This window comes from Triturus cristatus, chromosome 10 (genome assembly GCF_964204655.1).
Source record: "Triturus cristatus chromosome 10, aTriCri1.1, whole genome shotgun sequence".
Taxonomy (NCBI): Eukaryota; Metazoa; Chordata; class Amphibia; order Caudata; family Salamandridae; genus Triturus; species Triturus cristatus.
This window is the reverse complement of record NC_140593.1, coordinates 961719250-961739801: the sequence shown is the minus strand read 5'-3', so window position 1 is coordinate 961739801 and position 20552 is coordinate 961719250. Positions and strand designations below refer to the sequence as shown.

The 20552-nt window shown below is 43.1% G+C and overlaps 1 protein-coding gene across 1 annotated transcript in view; it reads right to left on the bottom strand.

Annotated features, from left to right (window-relative positions):
* CLEC19A (C-type lectin domain containing 19A) overlaps nt 1-20552 on the bottom strand; it is a 246174-nt gene that overhangs the window by 97680 nt on the left and 127942 nt on the right. The gene's annotated exons all lie outside the window — the stretch shown is intronic.

Below are 20552 nucleotides of genomic sequence, written 5' to 3'. Positions count from 1 at the left end.
TTTTGCTTAAGGATTTTAAGGGCATTTGTTCTGTGCTCACACCCTCTGCTATCATGTCTTCTCCAGAAGACCATTTTTACTCCTCATTCCAGGAAGTGGAGGAGGAATGGCCCTCCAACTTCTCCCTCCAGCAGTGGACCAAGCCCTCTCTCTGGCTATTTCTAGGGCACTGGCTCCTCTTAGGGATCAGGTTGATAAGCTGGTGAAAAGCATCCCTGGGGTGTTCAGTGACCTAGATCTGGTGGTGGCGGGTCCCAGTAGCTCCCAGATGGGGAATACAAGGGCCGTTAAGCATAACGCGGGGCACTTGGAAGGATTTGATAAATTTACGGAGACCTTCCTCAAGAGTGTGCGAACGCTAAAACATGCTCCCTGCAGGGAGGAGGAGGAGACCAGAGAAAATTGCGACGCTGTCACCACTATTGTAGACCCTCACGGCGGGTTTCCCTTAGAGGGAGAGGGTGTATTGGAGGATGATTTCTCCTCCGATGAGGATAAGGACTCGGGCATCCCTGGCATCCAGAGTCCCACTCCTCTCAGTCCCGGGTTGGGGACAGGGTCCACTCGGACATGTTCGAGCCTACCCAAATTTACCATCCTAGGTCGGTGGAGTGGACCCCTGACACCAAAGTGGCAGAGTATGTGGTGGGGAAAATCCATCAACCCCTTGAAAGGGAGGTCAGGAATAGGATGAGGGGAGAATGCCCCAGGCCCTCACTGAAGGGGAAGGTGGCACACACACCTGAAATTGATGAGAAACTATGTACCTTTTTCTCCAAGTATATGAGGGATCCCATGAAAGGAATTGATAGGTCTTGGATGTGGTAGGGCCCTTGACCCAAATTATTCAATTGGCGGAGCGTTCAAAAGAGTCAGCATCCCCTTTGTCCACGGATATTGTCGCTGGTTGGGCGCACTACCCTAAACCCTAAAACACTACCCCCTTCACTACCCAAACACCACTGCACTACCCTAAACCCTAAAACACTACCCCAGCACGACATCCTACACTACCCAAACATAACTGCACTACCCTAAACCCTAAAATACTACCACCAGCATGACTCCCTACACTACCCAAACACCACTGCACGACCCTAAACCCTAAATCTACCCCAGCACAACCCCCTACACTACACAAACACCATTGCACTACCCTAAACCCTAAAACACTACCCCCTTCACTACCCAAACACCACTGCACTACCCTAAACCCTAAAACACTACCCCAGCACGACATCCTACACTACCCAAACATAACTGCACTACCCTAAACCCTAAAATACTACCACCAGCATGACTCCCTACACTACCCAAACACCACTGCACGACCCTAAACCCTAAATCTACCCCAGCACAACCCCCTACACTACACAAACACCATTGCACTACCCTAAACCCTAAAACACTACCCCCAGCATGACCCCCTTCACTACACAAACACCACTGCACTGCCTTAAACCCGAAAACACTACCCAGCACGACCCCCTACACTACACAAACACCACTGCACTACCCTAAACACACAATCTACCCCCAGCATGAACCCCTACACTACACAAACACCACTGCACTACCCTAAAACACTACCCCCAGCACGACCCCCTTCACTACCTAAACATAACTGCACTACCCTAAACCCTAAAACACTACCCCCAGCACGCCCCGTCACTACACAAACACCACTGCACGACCCTAAACCCTAAAACACGACCCCCTACACTACACAAACACCACGCACTACCCTGAACCCTAAAACACTAGAACCCAGCACGACCCCCTACAGTACACAAACACCACTGCACTACCCTAAACCCTAAAACACTACCCCCTACACTACACAAACACAACTGCACTACCCTAAACCCTAAAACACTACCCCCAGCACTACCCCTACACTACTCAAGCACCACTGCACTACCCTAAACCCTAAAACACTACCCCAGCACTACCCCCTACACTACCCAAACACCACTGCACTACCCTAAACCCTAAAACACTACCCCAGCACAACTCCCTACACTACCCAAACACCACTGCACTACCCTAAACCCTAAAACACTACGTCAGCACGACCCCCTACACTACTCAAACACCACTGCACTACCCTAAACCATAAAACACTACCCCCAGCACGACCCACTACACTACACAAACACCACTGCACTACCCTAAACCCTAAAACACTACCACCAGCATGACCCCCTACACTACTCAGACACCCTAAAACACTACCCCCTACACTACACAAACACCACTGCACTACCCTAAACCCTAAAACACTACCACCAGCATGACCCCCTACACTACTCAAACACCACTGCACTACCCTAAACCCTAAAACAGTACCCCAGCACGACCCCCTACACTACCCCTACACCACTGCACTACCCTAAAACACTACCCCCAGCTTGACCCCCTACACGACAGCACTACCCTAAACCCTAAAACACTACCCCAGCATGACTTCCTACACTACCCAAACAGCACTGCACTACCCTAAACCCTAAAACACTACCCCAGCACAACCCCCTACACTACCCAAACACCACTGCACTACCCTAAACCCTAGAGAAAAAAAAACACTCCATGCCCAAACCCCCTTACCTCTCACTCCTTGTGGTTCCTCTCTCCTCGTGATTCCTGCTTCACATCGTCTCTGAGGGGCGGTGCATGTCGTTGTGAGGAAACGGAACAGCCTCTGTTTCCTTACAACAACGTGGATCGCCTACATGTTTTTTAGAACGCATGGTCATTTGCCATACATACCTTTACAACAAAATTTGTTGTAAAGGCATGCGTGGTAAATGACCATGCATTTTTAAAAAATGTGTAGTAATGACTTCGCGATGTAGAACGCATGCGTGGTAATGCATGCGTTGTAATGGTATCGCAAAGCTAAAAAGTCGTTGTACCGATCGAAGGTGGCCACCTGTTCTTCAGTGAGACATTTATTTGATTAATTAGGAGGAAGGAATGTGTTTTTTTTACCGAAAAGTGCATTCCCAGCTGTTGTATTGTGAAAGTGTCCGCGTGGCCTGGTTTCACTTCCGGTGAGAAAGTGGAAGAGTCTGTTTGGATCTAAAGGAGTTCTGTTGTTGGACGGGGCCAGCGCGACACGTCATCAGAAAACATAGCTAATGGAAAGCGTCCTCCCTGAAGTGTGGAGCAGTGCCATGAGAGGTCAACGAGTGTACGTCCCACCGCAGTATGACCGTACCGCGTGACCCATGTGCCACCTCCAGGGTACGGGAGGCAGAAGAGGCATCACAGGTCCTCTTGAAGATCGTTGTAGCACTAATTCTACATTTTGGTACTAGGGCATTTTAACTTTGTTGTTCCTGCCAGATACAAAGAGAAGATCCTGTGTTATTCAGTACGCTCGTTACCTTTTTTGTGGGTTGTGGTGCTTGTCACTTTGCTGCCCCGCCGATGCACACGACTGGGCACCCCACCTCATGTGCCATCTGCAGGGCCTCTGCCCTCGGATCACTGGTTTTGGTTTCTGGAGTGGCAACATAAACAGTTGCTCCCAAAGGACTAGCCTGAACACTTAGGTGAATATCCACTGTACCAGCATTCCACGGAAATTCTTTCCTAGCTCTCCCACGTCGATGAGGACGTCATAATAGCACGGCTCCACTCGCGACACTGTATGACATCATCGGAGCCATAAGAGGGCCTCGTTGGCGTGCTGACGTCAGTTCCACCCATTTTTTCTGTGCCACCGAGGCAAACAGGAAGACCGAGACATTTTCACATGTATACATAGTATAATAAATATATAATATTCACTGAAAAAACCATAGGTTTCAGGCACGTTATAGTTAGAAATTAGTATTTAAAAAACCTTAGAAATTCACTGAAAAAATCATAGGTTTCAGGGGCGTTATAGTTAGTTGGACAGTTCAGTCGTACAAAACCATAGAAATTCCCCCGTTATAGTTAGTTCAGCTAACTATAACTCGCGCGCCCGCAATGCACTGCTGATTTTGTCACATATTACTTCACTCATGACATGGTCAGTGACATCATTCATGACATCACTGATGACATCATCCAGTGAATGTGTGTTTTTCTGAAAATTAAATATGTTTAATATATATATCTCAAGGTCGATGGAAGAATAAATGGGTATATAAGTGTCTAAATGGATGATTTAATTTTTGTAAAATTGATTGTATAACTGACTGATTAAGTGTATCTTAGTGAATACATGGGTTAGTGAGTAATGTTTAAATATGTAAATATCTGTATCAGTCTCTCACTTTGTGTATAAGTGGCTGCATGGGTTGGTGAGTAGCTACATGAGTGTCTATATGGGTTATTAGTTGGTTTTTTGAGTATCAGTATGAGTGTCTGAGTGTCTGTATGGTTCGGTGGCGTATTACTTAGTGCATAGATGCATGAATGAGTGACTCACTGTTTGTATGTGTTGAAAACAGCATGTGTGCAGGACTGTATAGGTGGATGAGTGTGTGTATGGGTGTTTTAGAGTGAATGACTGTCTCATTAGTGTCTTTATGAGTAACTACATATGTTTTAAACTAGTATATGTGAATATTGGTGTATATAAGTGAGTATATGTGAGAGTGAGAGATTGGAAGAGTTCCTGTACAAAAAAGTAGGTGTTTCTATAAGTGATTGTTTAATAGAGTAAGTATGTGTAAGTTTCTGTAGAAGTAAGTGTGGAAGTGTGTGTATAACTGTATATGCAAGTAAATGGATGTTTGATACTTTGTTTGCATGTGTGACTATGTGTGTGAGTAACTCTATGGATGAGTGGCGGTGTGTAACAGGATGTATAGGTGTATGAGTACATATGATGAGTGAGTACATGTATGAGTGACTGTATAGGGACTGTTGGTGAATGAGTGGATGTGTGTGTAGATCTTGGAATTACAGAATAGGTGTGTTGCAACTGTTATTGGTATGTCCATTGTTTTGAAAATGTTAGTTTGTATTTTTGAGTGTGTGTATCAAAGGTCATATTCGGGTGAGAGGAGGTCTGCCACTCTATCACAAGGATGATGTCATCAGTGATGTCATCAGTGATGTCATTTGAGATGTCATCAGTGATGTCATGAGTGATGTCACTGACCATGTCATGAGTGATGTAATATGTGACATCATCAGCAGTGCATTGCGGGCGCGCGAGTTATATTTAGCTGAACTAACTATAACGGGGGAATTTCTATGGTTTTGTACGAGTGAAATGTCCAACTAACTATAACGCCCCTGAAACCTATGGTTTTTTCAGTGAATATATATATACTTATATATATATGTATATTGATTACACAATTAATGTACACTGTACTACACAATATTTCACAAATATAAGTACTACATGTATTCTCAAATTGTTTACATATTTATTCTTTACAAAATATTCTACAGAGTACCGCAATAATACCTACAAATGACTGCGTAACGTATTTTTATTTTTAATGTCATTTAAAAAAAAATTATAAATACACTGTACTATGCTAAATTTTAGTAATATAGTGTACTACAGTGTATTTTTTATTTTTTCTATATTCTTTTCTTTTTTCTCTAACTACCCTGGTAGTTTGTATGTTCTAGCACAATTCTCCATAGAGTATTTAAAAATATGTAGAAAAATAGAAATACATTTTACTATGTATTACCACTTTAATAAAGTAGTAATAGGTATGGAACAACAATAAAGCCTACTACTTTCCCACATCAAAGTGTGCTGAAAAGTACATGGCTGTATAATACATTTTGCAAAGACAGCCATTAGTAAATCATATACTGCCTTGTCATAGGCATGTACCACGGTATGCTGCAAAGTTACCACCGCACAATATATATCTAACATATAGCTAAGATTTTGACACTGATAACTTTAACACACCTTAAACTGTTTATACCTACTACCAAAAATTACCATTTCACCAAATAATTTATATCCTTGCCACATTACATCTACATCCATTCACCCACTTTGATGCTACATCTGTTTAAAGTATGCCACTCTACTCTACGCCACTCCATTGTACACTATTCCACTCTACCCCACTCAACTCTGTCACTTCACTATACGCCACTCCACTCTGCACTAATGCACTGTACACCACAACACTAGTCCCCCTTCCACTCTACCCCACTCCACTCTACTGTACGCTTTTACACTCCACGCCACACCAGTCTACGACACTCCAGCCTACGCCACTCCACTATGCCCCTCCACTTTAAGGAACTCCACTGTACGCTATTCCACTGTATGCAACTCCACTTTATGCCAATCCACTATATATTACTCCACTCTACGCCGCTCTACTCTACACCACTCCACTGTATGTTATTCCACTGTATGCCACTAAACTGTACCTCACTATATTCTACGCCACTCCACTCTATGCCACCCTACTGTTCGCTATTCCACTGTACGCTACTCTACTCTAAGCCACTCCACTGTATGATATTCCAAAGTGCGGTACTCCACTCTGCCACACTTCAGTCTGTGCCACTCCACTCTATGCCACTTCAGTCAATAACACTCCACTGGATTCCACTACACTGTACCTCGCTGCACTTTACGCCACTCCACTCTACACTACTCTACTGTAGGCTATTCCACTCTACGCCACTCCACTCCACTCCATTCTACATCACTTCAATGTATGCCACTCCACTGAACATTATTCCTCTGTATGCCACTCCAATCTACCAAACTCCTCTGTATGCCACTTATCTATACACAACTCCACTGTATGCTATTCTACTCTACCCCTCCCCGCTGTATGACACTCCAGTCTACGGCAGTTCAATCTGTGCCATTCCACTCCATGCTATTACACTGTATGCAACTCCACTCTACGCCACTCCACTGCATGCTGTTCCAGTCTACACCACTCCACTGTACACCGCTCGCTGTTACGCTATTCCATTCCACTTGATTCCACTCTATGCCACTCCAGTCTATGATATTTCCCTCTACGCCACTTCAGTATATGCCTCGCCACTCTATGCCATTCCACTCTATGCCACCCCACTCTACCTTACTCCACTGTATGCCAATACACTCTACACCACTCAGCTTTATGCCATGACACTCTACGCTATTCCACTGTACACCACTTTACTCTACACCACTCCACTCTATGCTATTCCACTCTTCACTACTCCACTACACTCTATGCCACTTGACTCTACCCCACTTAGCTGTATGCTATTCTACTCTACGCCACTCCACTCTAATATACGTCACTCCACTTAACTCTATGCAACTTCACTGTATGGTGCTCCACTGTACGTGATTTCACTCTACGCCACTCCACTACGATATTTCACTCTATGCCACACACCATAAGCAGAACCTGGTGGGAGCACAATTTCTAGGTAGCTCAGTAAACAATAATTGATGATTTTCAGTATTTTTATGTTTTAACTGACATTTTCACCTACCTATAAAATCACTTAAACCTTTGTTTTTTCAGTGAATTCTTGAGGTTTTTGTAATGTAAAGTAAGATATTATTACCATATCTAACTATAACTGCACTTTAGCCTTAGTTTTCTTCAGTGAATTTTTAGGGTTGTTTTAAATGTAAAGAAATATCTTAATACCATATCCAACCCACTGGGGGCATTTAAACATTGCTGCATACAGTCTTCGGCCAAGCACAGGATTGCGTCAGTTGCAGGCCTTCGCAGGGCTATCTTTTTATGTGCGGTATAGCCTCCACAAGCGTGGAGTGTCTGCAGTCACAATATTAATACTAGTAAAATTAAAATGGTATTTTGTGAATACCATAGAAAGTTTTTTGTGAATCCGATCCTTTTAAGAGCTCATAAAATTGAGGTGTCCAGTTCTTGTTAATTGCAAAGTTAAAAGATTCTGTCTTCTACCATATGGCGTGCTTCTTCCAGATAGCCAACCAGTTTTGCAACATGAAACATACAATGCATTTTTTGAAATGTGATTATACCTCTTCTGTGCAACATTAGAAGAATAATAAGTTTAGCATCTACCCAAACATGCCTCATTTCGGCAATACATACTTAAATTGATACTTGTATAGCGCACTACTCACCCGCAAGGGTCTCAAAGCGCTTGTACGAATACCGCTGTGGAACCCATCCTGGCTTTCCCTGTGAGGCGTCCACTCCTGGGCACCCCCAAGGTGGAGGCCAGGCATCCTTAGCGTTGTGGGGGCCGTTGTGGAGATTAAGCAAGCTATTGCCCAGAGTTGCAGAGTGGGACTCCATGATTGGAATGGCACCGAGGCAAGAATTATCAGGTCCGTGGAATTTTTGAGCCCAAGACCCGCCGAGGCAGGGAATTGAACCCTGGTCCCGGGCTAGACCTCTGCATCAGGGTCTGCCGCTCTAATCATTGAGCCACACTTCTCCACTTAACTGTTATACTGATATGTATAATCCATAAATAAACATAGAGATTCACAAACACATGTTATATTTAATGAGACCCAATATGTCACCTTTTGTCAGATTTGCCCAAACTTGGGTAACTCTACTCAACATCTTCAGCATTACCGTTTTTATAATATTAGAGGTGGCTACATTTGTATAGATTTTTTTAGTTGAGTTTTTATTAAGCGCGACTAATTACCCTATTGGTGGCCTCGGAGACCTTGTGGAGTGGGAGTTAAAAGGTGGTAGGAAGCACCCTGATTTAGTCGCAGATCCCACATAGGTATTCTGCTTCAAAGTTGTTTAATTGTACCACTAAAGAGTTCACAATGATGCTAGTGCATGAGTGAACTGATGTAGGTGTTCCTTTGACCGGTGGTCCTTTGCACCATGGGATTCAATGAGGGCAAATAATGGAGGCATTATATTTAGATGGCTGAGCTTTTCGTATTGCTGATTTATGAATTTGAAATAAAGAACTGTTTTCATACCACTATTTGACTTCTGGACTTCATGACCTGGCGCACCCCCATTTCAATAACTACAATTTTGGATCTAGAGCAACGGTTGGCATTGGGGTTGGCTGTGTGGGAACACCACGAACTGGAACTAGCGTGAGGTGCGAACCAGGGGTCCGCCGTTGTTTTTCTGAACACATATATTGAAAAAGAACAATACTATTGTCATCAACAAGTCAGACAAAGGGGGCAACGTTGTGCTTTGGGATAAGAAGGACTATATAAAGGAGGCATATCGACATCTTAATGATGGAACATGCTAAAGCAAAATAAACATGGCGCATGTGAGGGGAATACAAAAGTACTACAAAGACGAACTGAGCAGTTGGAGGAAAGAAGGTCTTATTTCAAGGGATAAATTTATGTTTTTAAATAAAGATTTTCCAGTCTTACCAAACATATATTTCATACCAAAGGTGCATAAAGATGAATTGCCCATTCCGGGAAGACCCATTGTTTCAGCGATAAATAGCACCTTTGAGAATACATCCAAATATGTTGACTTTTACCTCCAAGATTTTGTGACTAATTTACCAACATACATTAAGGACACCACCGATTTCTTGTTCCAACTGAGTAACTTGGAATGGTCAGATGAGTACATTTTTCTTACCATGGATATTACTGCTTTATACACTAGCATTGCCCATCCAGATGGATTAAGAGCTGTTGAACATTTTTTGGGCAAGAGACCAATTGAAATGTACTGCCATAGTCAAATGCTAATCAAAATGATACATTGGTGTTTACACAATAATGTGTTTATGTTTGATAATGCAGTATTTCAGCAATTAAGAGGAGTGGCTATAGGGGCAATCTTCTCCCCCAGCTACGCATGTCTCCATGTGGGCTGGTGGGAGGAGCATGTCCTCAGGTCACAGCATGCCTCAATGTGGTCTATGCATGTAGTTAAATATTGGCGGTATATTGATGATATTTGTGTTGTGTGACGGGGGACAAAAGAGCAGGCCTTCAGTTTTGTGGAAAAAATCTATGACAACAGTCTCAATCTGCACTTTACTGCCAACATAGATGCGACAATTGCCAATTTCCTAGATATTATGGTCCAAGTGGTTCAAGGTAGAGTAGAGAATTCCCTATACAGGAAACCCACTTCGGGTAACACAGTGTTGCATGCGGGTTGTTTTCACCCACAGCACACGATATCCAGCATTCCATATGGGGAATGGCTCCGCATTCATAGTACATACAGTACACCAGAAGCCCGAACATACCATCAAATGGAGGCCAAAAAGAGACTTGTAGCAAGGGGGTTCCAATCCAAGAATTTGGATGTGACCATGACGAAAGCAAATGTCAACGATCGGGTAGCTCTACTTGACCCCAATAGGCAGCAATAACAGATCTAAGTGAAATCACATGCAAGGACAATATTGAACTAAGACTGATTACAGGCTATAGCAGACAGGCCAAATGTATAAAAACCATAATTAGAAAACAATGGCCCATTGTCCTCACCGACCCGACAGTGAAAAAGGTCTTCCCAAAAACTCCCACCGTTACCTTCAGAAGAGCCTATTCGATTTGCAATGACTTAGTGAGGAATAGCCCTGAAACCAACAAGATGGACAATAGGCTGTCCCCAAGAAAGGGATTCATCAAGTACAGCTCATGCCGGGCCTGCAAGTTCGGCATTAATACTGCCACATATTTGACACCCTTTTCAGATAGACCTATCGCACTCAGAGAACATTACACTTGTAGAACTGACTACGCAGTTTATGTGTTAAAGTGTAGCTGTAATTTATGCTATGTGGGTAGCACTAAACTGCAAGAGTATGTTCGTATTTTACAACACTTACATGCGATAATGAACTCCGACCCAACCTACCCGGTCGCCAGGCACTTTAAAGCAATTTATAATAATAATTTGAATTGTTTACAATATGTTGTTATTGATGAGGTGGCACACAACAAACGGGGAGGCAATAGGGAGAAAAAGCTGCGCCAGCTCGAATCGAGATATATTGTTCAGCTGGACACAAAGACCCCTATGGGTTTGAATATCGGAGAAGATTTACACAACTTTCTGTGAGAAGTAACAAATCTTTGTGTCATTTAAAAACATTACCTGGGAGGTACTGCCTGTGATATTAGAAGGAGAGGTTGTGACTTATCAATATCCTTATACCAACTAGAATTTTGTACACTATGTTAGGACTTTAACACCCAAGAATGAATAAACTAATAACATATTGCCAGGAATTTGAATAGTGTCAGGGGGCTCCCTGGTCACTATTTTCTTTGTGGATGCACAGTGTTTACAGCTGTCCTAGGGTAAACAGATGAGATTTTTTTTATATGGTATTAGTACATGTCAAACTTACATATGATCGCCGGCCCACTAGGAGGATGTACATGTGTATATTAGGATATAGAATTATGAATTACCGTCATCAGATTTTAATGTTTATCTATATATTTTCAAACTTTGCACAAGAACAAAATTGCACGTTTATGCACTTTACAAGCTTCAAGACTTTTTAGTACAGAGCAGCTACAGTATTTGCACTACAATACATGTTGCCCAAATAGCGTATTTGCACATTGTAGAAGCATTCTTTGCACAATCTGCGTATTTGCACATTTTAAGAACTTTTTGCCAAACTGCATTTTGAACATATTGATACGAATGTTGAAAAGTGTATATTTTTACCTATTGTTAATAATATAATGTATATATGATTTATGAACTGAAATTTGCACTATGCCCTTTCATATATATAATCATGCACGAAAATATGGTAACGATGTGGAAAAAACAGCGTAATATGGAAATGCATGTTAATATGGCCAGATGCATTTAAGGAAAGCAAAAAAGAAGACAATGTTTTTTTAATAATACCAAACTGGTTGTGAGCACAGTCTATATAGGTATATAATAGATATAATTGGGTTACGATTTTATACATTGTAAACAAAGATGTTTGCTCTGTTATTGCGATATATGGATGCAGGAATGAACAATATTTTTTCTATGTCTATCAGTGCTGACTGCGTCATTGTAAGCGCCACTTTCCCTTTAAATTCCCATTTATGATTGTTGTTTGTCATGTGATTAAGGACACCGTCTTGTGTCCGAAATGCGTCAGAGACAGCACCGTTCGTATTCACTTAACAAATATGAATCTGGCACCAGCTATATACCGAGTCCGTGTCCCTGCTTGTGCATGATTGCACATGGGAGCCTTTCATCGGAAATATATTGCATTGCAGAGAAACGTGTAAAAAGGGGCGTGGTCTCGGACCACCTCTCTGCAACGCAGCTCTGTGGCATTTACTGGAGGTACCTGGTGGGCTAGTTGGCCCCCAGGGACCCTCAAGATTCAAGGGGACTTAATCCCCCAACTTAAAACACGCCACGGGGCGTGTTTGCACACTTGTCACATCAGGCCCGCCCCCTCCCTGCACCACTGTGCAAACATACCCTCTGGCATGTTTTAAGTTAGGGGATTAATTCCCCTTCAATCCTGAGGGTCCCTGTGGGCCAACTAGCCCACCAGGTACCTCCAGTAGGCGCTACAGAGCTACATTGCAGAGAGGTGTTCCGAGGCCATGCCCCTTTTTACACCACTCTGCAAACGCGGCTTCTAGTGCACTGCTGGTGGGGCGATGAGGTCCTCTTGAATCCTGCGAACCTCAGGACACAAGTGGACTTCATCGTCTGAGCAGCAGTGCGCCAGAAGCCGCGTTTGCAGCGTGGTGTAGAAAGGGGCATGGCCTTGGAACACCTCTTTGCAACGCAGCTCTGTGGCGCTTATTGGAGGTACCTGGCGGGCTACTTGGCCACCAGGGACCTTTAGGATTCAAGGGGACTTAATAGGGATGTTATAGTTAGAAATTAGTATTTATAAAACCTTAGAAATTAACTTAAAAAACCATAGTATTGAGGTACATTATAATTAGAAATTTTCATTCAAAAAACCATTGAAATTCACTGAAAAAACCATAGGTTTCAGGGACGTTATAGTTAGAAATTAGCATTTAAAAAACCATTGGAATTCACTGAAAAAACCATAGGTTTCAGGCACGTTATAGATAGAAATTAGCATTTAGAAAACCTTAGAAATTCACTGAAAAAAACATAGGTTTCAGGGACATTATATATATTCACTGAAAAAAACATATATTTCAGGGACGTTATAGTTAGTTGGATATTTCACTCTTACAAAACCATAGAAATTCTGCTGTTATAGTCAGTTCAGCTAACTATAACTCGCGTCCCCGCAGTGCACTGCTGATGACGTCACATATGACTCTATGGTTTTTTCAGTGAATTTCGAAGGTTTTTTCAATGCTAATTCCTAACGATAACGTGTCTGAAACCTATGGTTTTTTTCAGGTTTTTTAAATGATAATTTTTAAATGTAATAATAGTTATATGTATTTTCTTTATACTGATTTTCTAGTTATTTAACTGTTTATATTTACATATTTTAGTTATTTAAATTACATTATATATTTTTAATATCAATGGAAATAAAAATGTTTTTAAAATATTGAAACTGAAATATTGTTTTTTTTGTTGAATGTATCAGTGCAGAACTATAAGTGTGTTGGTTAGTTAGGGGACTGCATGCATAGTGGATAGGCGTTTGAAGCAGTCCATGTGCTAAGGCCTGGCTCAGTGCTTGAGTACTTGGGTACTGAGTGAATGATTAGAGTACAGCAAGGAGAGTGCCTCAGTGAATTTATAAGTGTTTGGGTTTTGGAGCAGTGAATGGATTAGTACATGGTGCTGAATGGGTCACTAGAGGAGTGCAAGGGGAGTGACAGGGTGTTTGCTGGAAGTGTATGGATACTGACTGGAGAATTGAAGGTGTGAAAGACAAGTGTGTAGGTGGTTAGAAGACTGCATGCATAGTGGATAGGGGTTTGAAGCAGTCCATGTGCTAAGGCCTGGCTCGCTGGATGAGTACTTTGGTACTGACTGAATGATTGGAGTACTGCAAGGAGAGTGCCTGGGTGAATTTATAAGTGTTTGAGTTTTGGCGCAGTGAATGGATTAGTACATGGTGCTGAATGGGTCACTAGAGCAGTGCAAGGAGAGTGACAGGGTGTTTGCTGGAAGTGTATGGATACTGACTGGGGAATTGAAGGTGTGAAAGACAAGTGTGTAGGTGGTTAGAGGACTGCATGCATAGTGGATAGGTGTTTGAAGCAGTCCATGTGCTAAGGCCTGGCTCACTGCATGAGTACTTGGGTACTGACTGAATGATCAAAGTACTGCAAGGAGAGCGCCTGGGTGAATTTATAAGTGTTTGGGTTTTGGCGCAGTGAATGGATTAGTACATGGTGATGAATGGGTCACTAGAGGAGTGCAAGGGGAGTGACAGGGTGTTTGCTGGAAGTGTATGAATACTGACTGGGGATATGAAGGTGTGAACGATAAGTGTGTAGGTGGTTAGAGGACTGCATGCATAGTGGATAGGTGTTTGAAGCAGTCCATGTGCTAAGGCCTGGCTCAGTGCATGAGTACTTGAGTAGTGACTGAATGATTAGAGTACTGCAAGGAGAGTACCTGGGTGAATTTATAAGTGTTTGGGTTTTGGTGCAGTTTTTACAATGTTTTCAGATGGGTACTGGTGGTAACTGACTCTGACTAACCAGTCCTAGAGCCAGTGCTATGCTAAAAGACACTTAGAATACAGTTAAAACACCTACATACACTAGGCAACACTCTGCGTTGGGGTACCCCTATGATTAGAATGACCTCCTCTGTAAGCCCCTTGTACATAATAGGGCAGGGGGATTAAAACTACCTCTTAAAACACACCACAGGGCGCCTTTGCACACTGGTGAAGGGGGGGCTGAGCTGACGTGTGCAAATACGCCCCGTGGCCTCTTTAATTTGGGGGATAAAGTCCCCTTGAATCCTGAGTGTCCCTTGGGTCCAACTTGCTCACCAGGTATCTCCAGTAAGTGCCACAGAGCTGCGTTGCAGAGAGGTGTAAAAAGGGGCATAGCCTGGGCCACCTCTCTGAAACACAGCGCAGTGGCACTTACTGGAAGCACCTGGTGGGCTAGTTGGCCCCCTGGGGCTCTCAGGATTGAAGGGGAATTATTTCCCCAACTTAAAACGCGCCACAGGGCATGGTTTCACACGTCACCTCAGGCCCCATCCCCTCCCTTCACCATGTGTAAACGCGCCCTGTGTCTGTTTTAATTTGGGAGATTAAGTCCCCTTGAATCCTGAGTGTCCCTAGGGTCCAAGTAGCCCACTAGGTATCTCCAGCAAGCGCCACAGAGCTGCGTTGCAGAGAGGTGTATAAAGGGGCACAGCCTGGGCCACCTCTCTGAAACACAGCGCAGTGGCGCTTACTGGAAGCACCTGTTGGACTACTTGCCCTCCTGGGGCTCTCAGGATTGAAGGGTAATTATTTCCCGAACTTAAAACGCACCACAGGGCTTGTTTTCACACGTCACCACAGGCCCCATCCCCTCCCTTCACCACTGTGTAAACGCGCCCTGTGTCCGTTTTAATTTGGGTGATTAAGTCCCCTTGAATCCTGAGTGTCCCTAGGGTCCAAATAGCCCACTAGGTACCTCCAGTAAGTGCTCGCTACAGAGAGGTGTAAAAAGGGGCACGGCCTGGGCCACCTCTCTGAAACACAGCGCAGTGGCGCTTACTGGAAGCACCTGGTGGACTAGTTGGCCCCCAGGGTCCCTCAGGATTGAAGGGAAAGTATTTCCCCATCTTAAAACCCGCCACAGGGAGTGTTTGCACACGTCACCTCAGGCCCCATTCCCTTTCTTCACCACTGTGTAAACGTGCCCTGTGTCCGTTTTAATTTGGGAGATAAAGTCCCCTTGAATCCTGAGTATCCCTTGGGTCCAAGTAGCCCACTAGGTACCTCCAGTAAACGCCACAGAGCTGCGTTGCAGAGAGGTGTAAAAAGGGGCACGGCCTGGGCCACCTCTCTGAAACACAGCGCAGTGGTGCTTACTAGAAGCACCTGGTGGGCTAGTTGGGCCCCAGGGGCCCTCAGGATTGAAGGGGAATTAGTTCCCCAACTTAAAACGTGCCACAGGGCGTGTTTTCACACGTCACCTCGGGCCCCATCCTCTCCCTTCACCTCTGTGTAAATCTCCCCACGGTCCCAGCCGGCTCCCCGCCTCCTGCAGGAGCCGGCATTGCTTTTCCACATGGGGAGCAGCTAACATGCTGGCATGAGTGTGAACCAAGGGCTACCTCTTTGCCAAATTTGGTGTAATTCCGTTCAGCAGTTCGGGCTGTAGCTGCAACTAACGGTCCCTATGGAAAATTGCATGGGGAAAACACGTTTTGGGACCCCTCTTTTTTCTCGGCCCCCACTTGATGAATCAACCCGAGACTTTCAGGATAGGAGCAGACCGGAGCAGGCCACGAGTTTTGAAAATTTCTCAAAGATATGTCAACTGGCGCCAAAGTTATTTCAAATAGAATGTTGCGGATTTCCTGTGGAAAATAGGTCCTAACTATAACTACCTACTGGCGACCGCCAGTAGGTAATATATATATATATATATATTTTTTTTTTATATGGTGATTTAGTAGATTCTATGAAATCAGTTAGAAAGCACATATGTATTGGTACTGCACTCTGTCAAATACCTTTGGCATCTACAAATAGGGCTAGTAATTGCAATTAATTGGATGTTGGGATAGGAACCTCTTTAGCACAATTTCAGTAAAGAATTTATAGATAGAGTTCAGCAGAGATATTGATTGATACAACTTGCATTGTTTTCAGTTTTATTTCTTCCCCTGCCTTTTGAAATAAGCTCTTGGTAGCCTTACTCTTCTAGTCTATGATTTTTCTGGCTTCCTGCACATTGTTATACAACAATAACGTTACGTGGATCATTTCTTTTTTAAATCGTTTGCAAAATTAATTATCTATCCAGGCCACTTGCCTTGCCATTGTTCGGTCATTTTATGGTTTCCACAAATTTCTTGCAAAGTGTTTTCTTTCCATACTCTCTTGATCCATCAATTGTAACAAAAATATTTAAAATAATTTAGGTTGTTGCTTCCTGGTCATTTCTGCGGTGGCCTACATATAAACATTCATGAAAAAGATCAGACCATCTACTGAGTTGTAAAGTTATTTGTGATGATCTAATGTGATTCTGGGTACCAGACTCTATTCCTTCTATTTAATGGCATGATCTGATAAATAGCAAGAACCGAATGAAGATTTCAGAGCCTGAATTAGTTTGCTACCTCCTATGAAATAATAAATCTGAGGTCATTAATCTTGCTGGCTGGAAAATGATCTACATTCCCTGGTGTAAGATTTATGAGCCAGCCACGTATATACTAGAAATCTAAATGTATAGGTTCTGCCCAAGCACTGGCTTCCGACTGATAATATATGCGAAAGCTAGCTCTGAAGTCTTCACCAGATGGGATATGGCCGAAACACATGTTTCATAGTCTGATGGTTAGCAAACTCTGAATGTTTGGTTTATTTTTGTTGGTGGCACTAATTCCATTGTTCCTGTGTTTTGTGCTTCCCATATTTAATTATTACAGTTCAGGACAGTCTGTTTAATATATTTTGTCAGGGTTTTCTGTATAGTGAATTTGTAACCACTTCTAAAGTTGATACTTCCATTAGTATTAAGATGAACACAGCTGCATAACAACTTAACTAAAGAAAGATAAATAGTTCCAGTTACTTACAGCCTCAGTTCAGGAATGCTGACTTTTGCTGTCCCTTCATCAATACTTACAACTGAGGGAGTAGAAGGTATTATCGGAAGAAGGTGACTTTGCCCATCTGTTCTGATTATTATTATGTAGTATCTAGGGGTTGGATACTTGGAGCTGGTCCTAACGGAGGCGTCTGGCAGAATGCCCAAATACAGAATTATCTTTGGCAAGATGTACTAAATGGCTGCCCACAAGAAGTGATTGCAAATTGTGCACTGAATTTTTGCCACCTTATGTACTAATAGATGGCAGCACAAAATCTCCAGTCTCAAGAGGTCACAGAACAGCCTGCCTAGTGAACATTAATTAGTAAGGCCACTATAGGGAAACCCTGTGATTGGCTACAGAAACAGGGATCATTGCCTGCAAGGAACACAAGACCACAAACCCTGTGTTCGCAATCCTAAATGCGAAACATTTTTTTTTAAAAGGAACCCAAGTACTTTAAGGAACCAGTGCTACTTTAAATAAATAGTTTCCTGTTTGGAAACCAACCCTATGGAGCAGACAAAGGTCCTCTGAACCGCTACCTTCTCCCACAGTTTCCAGAGGGAAAGTGTCCAATGGAAATTAAAACAAGCACAGATAAAACAAAAAGGCTGGTGGCCAACACCAGACCTATTGCTTGGCCAATGCTTGTTTATCTAGGTGTAGTGCTAGCCAAGATCTTTTGATTCTAGTAAAATCATACATATAATGTTGGTGGCTTTCAGCCAGCCCTCTTCATCTATTACTCTGTTGCTGTGTCAATCACATTTTTCATTCACCCACAACAGCATACAGTATAAGCAAGTATTGGGTCAGGAAAAGCAAAGCAATAAATAAAGATGACTTTAAATTCTGCATTTAGCTCATCACATTTGCTGTGCTTCAAAGACAGAGGCCAAATGTCAGGTTATTTCTTCTGCTGCTTTTATTTTTTTTAACATGGGGAGTGCTATTTACAAACTCCCCCCAAGTCAGCGATAGAGAAGTAAAGTATAATGTGTGACAATCTTACTGGGGTGCATGAAGTGTGAAAGGAAAGGTTGTGGGATGTAATTTTTTCATAGCACACAAAAATTGTAAATACATGTAAATGAACAGTATATATTCATCAGTAAGGAAAGCAAAAATGAGGCTCCGCTTCGCCCACGGAGTGCACGTAGCGATGCCTGCTTTGCCGTTTACGTAGCAGGCAGCGCTACGTACACACCGTAGCGAAGCAGAGCTGTCCGCCACCCGCCTCCCGCCCGCCCTAATTTAAAAATAATTTAAAGAAGGGTAAAGGTAAATAAACCTCCTTACCTTCAGCGCGGCGTCCCGGGGCTCCCTCTTCTTGCTGACAGTAACTTCTTCATGCAAATGCACATGTGCGGACGCCCGCACATGCGAATTTCTCACAAGAAATGCGCGGGCGTCCACTCATGCGCATTTGCATGAAGAAGTTACCGTCAGAAAGAAGAGGGAGCTCCGGGACGCCGCACTGAATGTAAGGAGGTTTATATATACTTTTAACCTTCTTTAAATTATTTTTAAATTAGGGCGGGCGGGAGGCGGGCGGCGTGTAGTGGGGCTACGCGGAGCGCGCGAGTGTGCGTAGATTTTGCCACACTACGCGCTGCTCCACGTAGCCCCACTACGCCAACTACACCCAGGCCTGATTATAATAGGATCAAAACAAATTAAGACAGTTGATGATGCACAAATCATAAATATGCACTGAAACCTGATTTCCACACATTATCATTTGAGTGCAATACAGTTTTATCACGAAAGCTGTATGTCTGTGCAAATTTAGTAGCAATTTCAATGGAAAACATGCTGTCTGTAAATGACCAGACAAAAGAATGTATGGTTTATCAAATACCCATGCCCCATGTGGCGAATGAAACCTTCAGCAGCCACATACACATACATAGTTGCGCATAGTCCCGCCTCAACCCATATTGAAACAGTAACGCACCAACTATACAAGAAACTTTTCATAAAGAACCAGCATTAAAAGCGATCCAGCAGAATCCTAATAAGGGATAATTCTGGCGAATACCTCAAGAACAGCATCACATTGAGTGTAAAAAACACATTAATACAAGTAATGAACTGTATTTTTCTGTTGTTTTCTCTCTTTTGTCTGTCTATTTTTCCCAGTCATAAGCAAAGTGCGCACCTATAACACACGTCAGAACCTGAGCGCCCAAGCTCACTGATGTAGAGGGGTAAATGAATCCCTCGAGCGACCCCCAAATTAGCCACGCTCACTTTGGTCCACCGACCTGCAGGGGCAAACAAGGGACGAAACATGTCGACCTAGCACAACCTAACACGAAGTGCGGCAGATCATTAACACATCCTGCTCAGCACTACCCACTAATTTTTACAATTGCCCCTCTCTAGTCAAATAAAAGATTAAACAAAGGTACGGAGGTCATTTTAAACTCACTCACTATACACCTTTTGATCACACCTGTCTCAAAACCAGACGAACTTCCTCCAGGGGGAGGAACGTAGATCACTTGGAGAACTGAAAACTCAGGTGATAAAGAACCAATGATGATGCTTTTCACCTAACGACAGAGCGGAGAATCAACATATACCACACCCTGAGTTAATGTGAATGGGGGTCTCCAGAACAAAGATCGTAAGACCCTGGAAAAGTAAGACATGTGATTCATTCTCTTTTGATTATGATTACAAACAACATGAGTCAAGTATAGAACAGTATTAAAAACTCAAACTGTAATTGCTACAGCCCGCCACGAGAAAGCTGTAAACGCTGCCATTGTCCTCCCTCAAAGACAACGGGTTGAGTGTTGCGATTTAAATCCCTTACTTTCGCTGTTTCAAGATCTAAGGAAGTGGTGGTATTAATTCATTGGTAGCGGAGAAAAAGACTACAATTCCCAGGATCCTTAGCTGTGGGTTTCGGGAGAT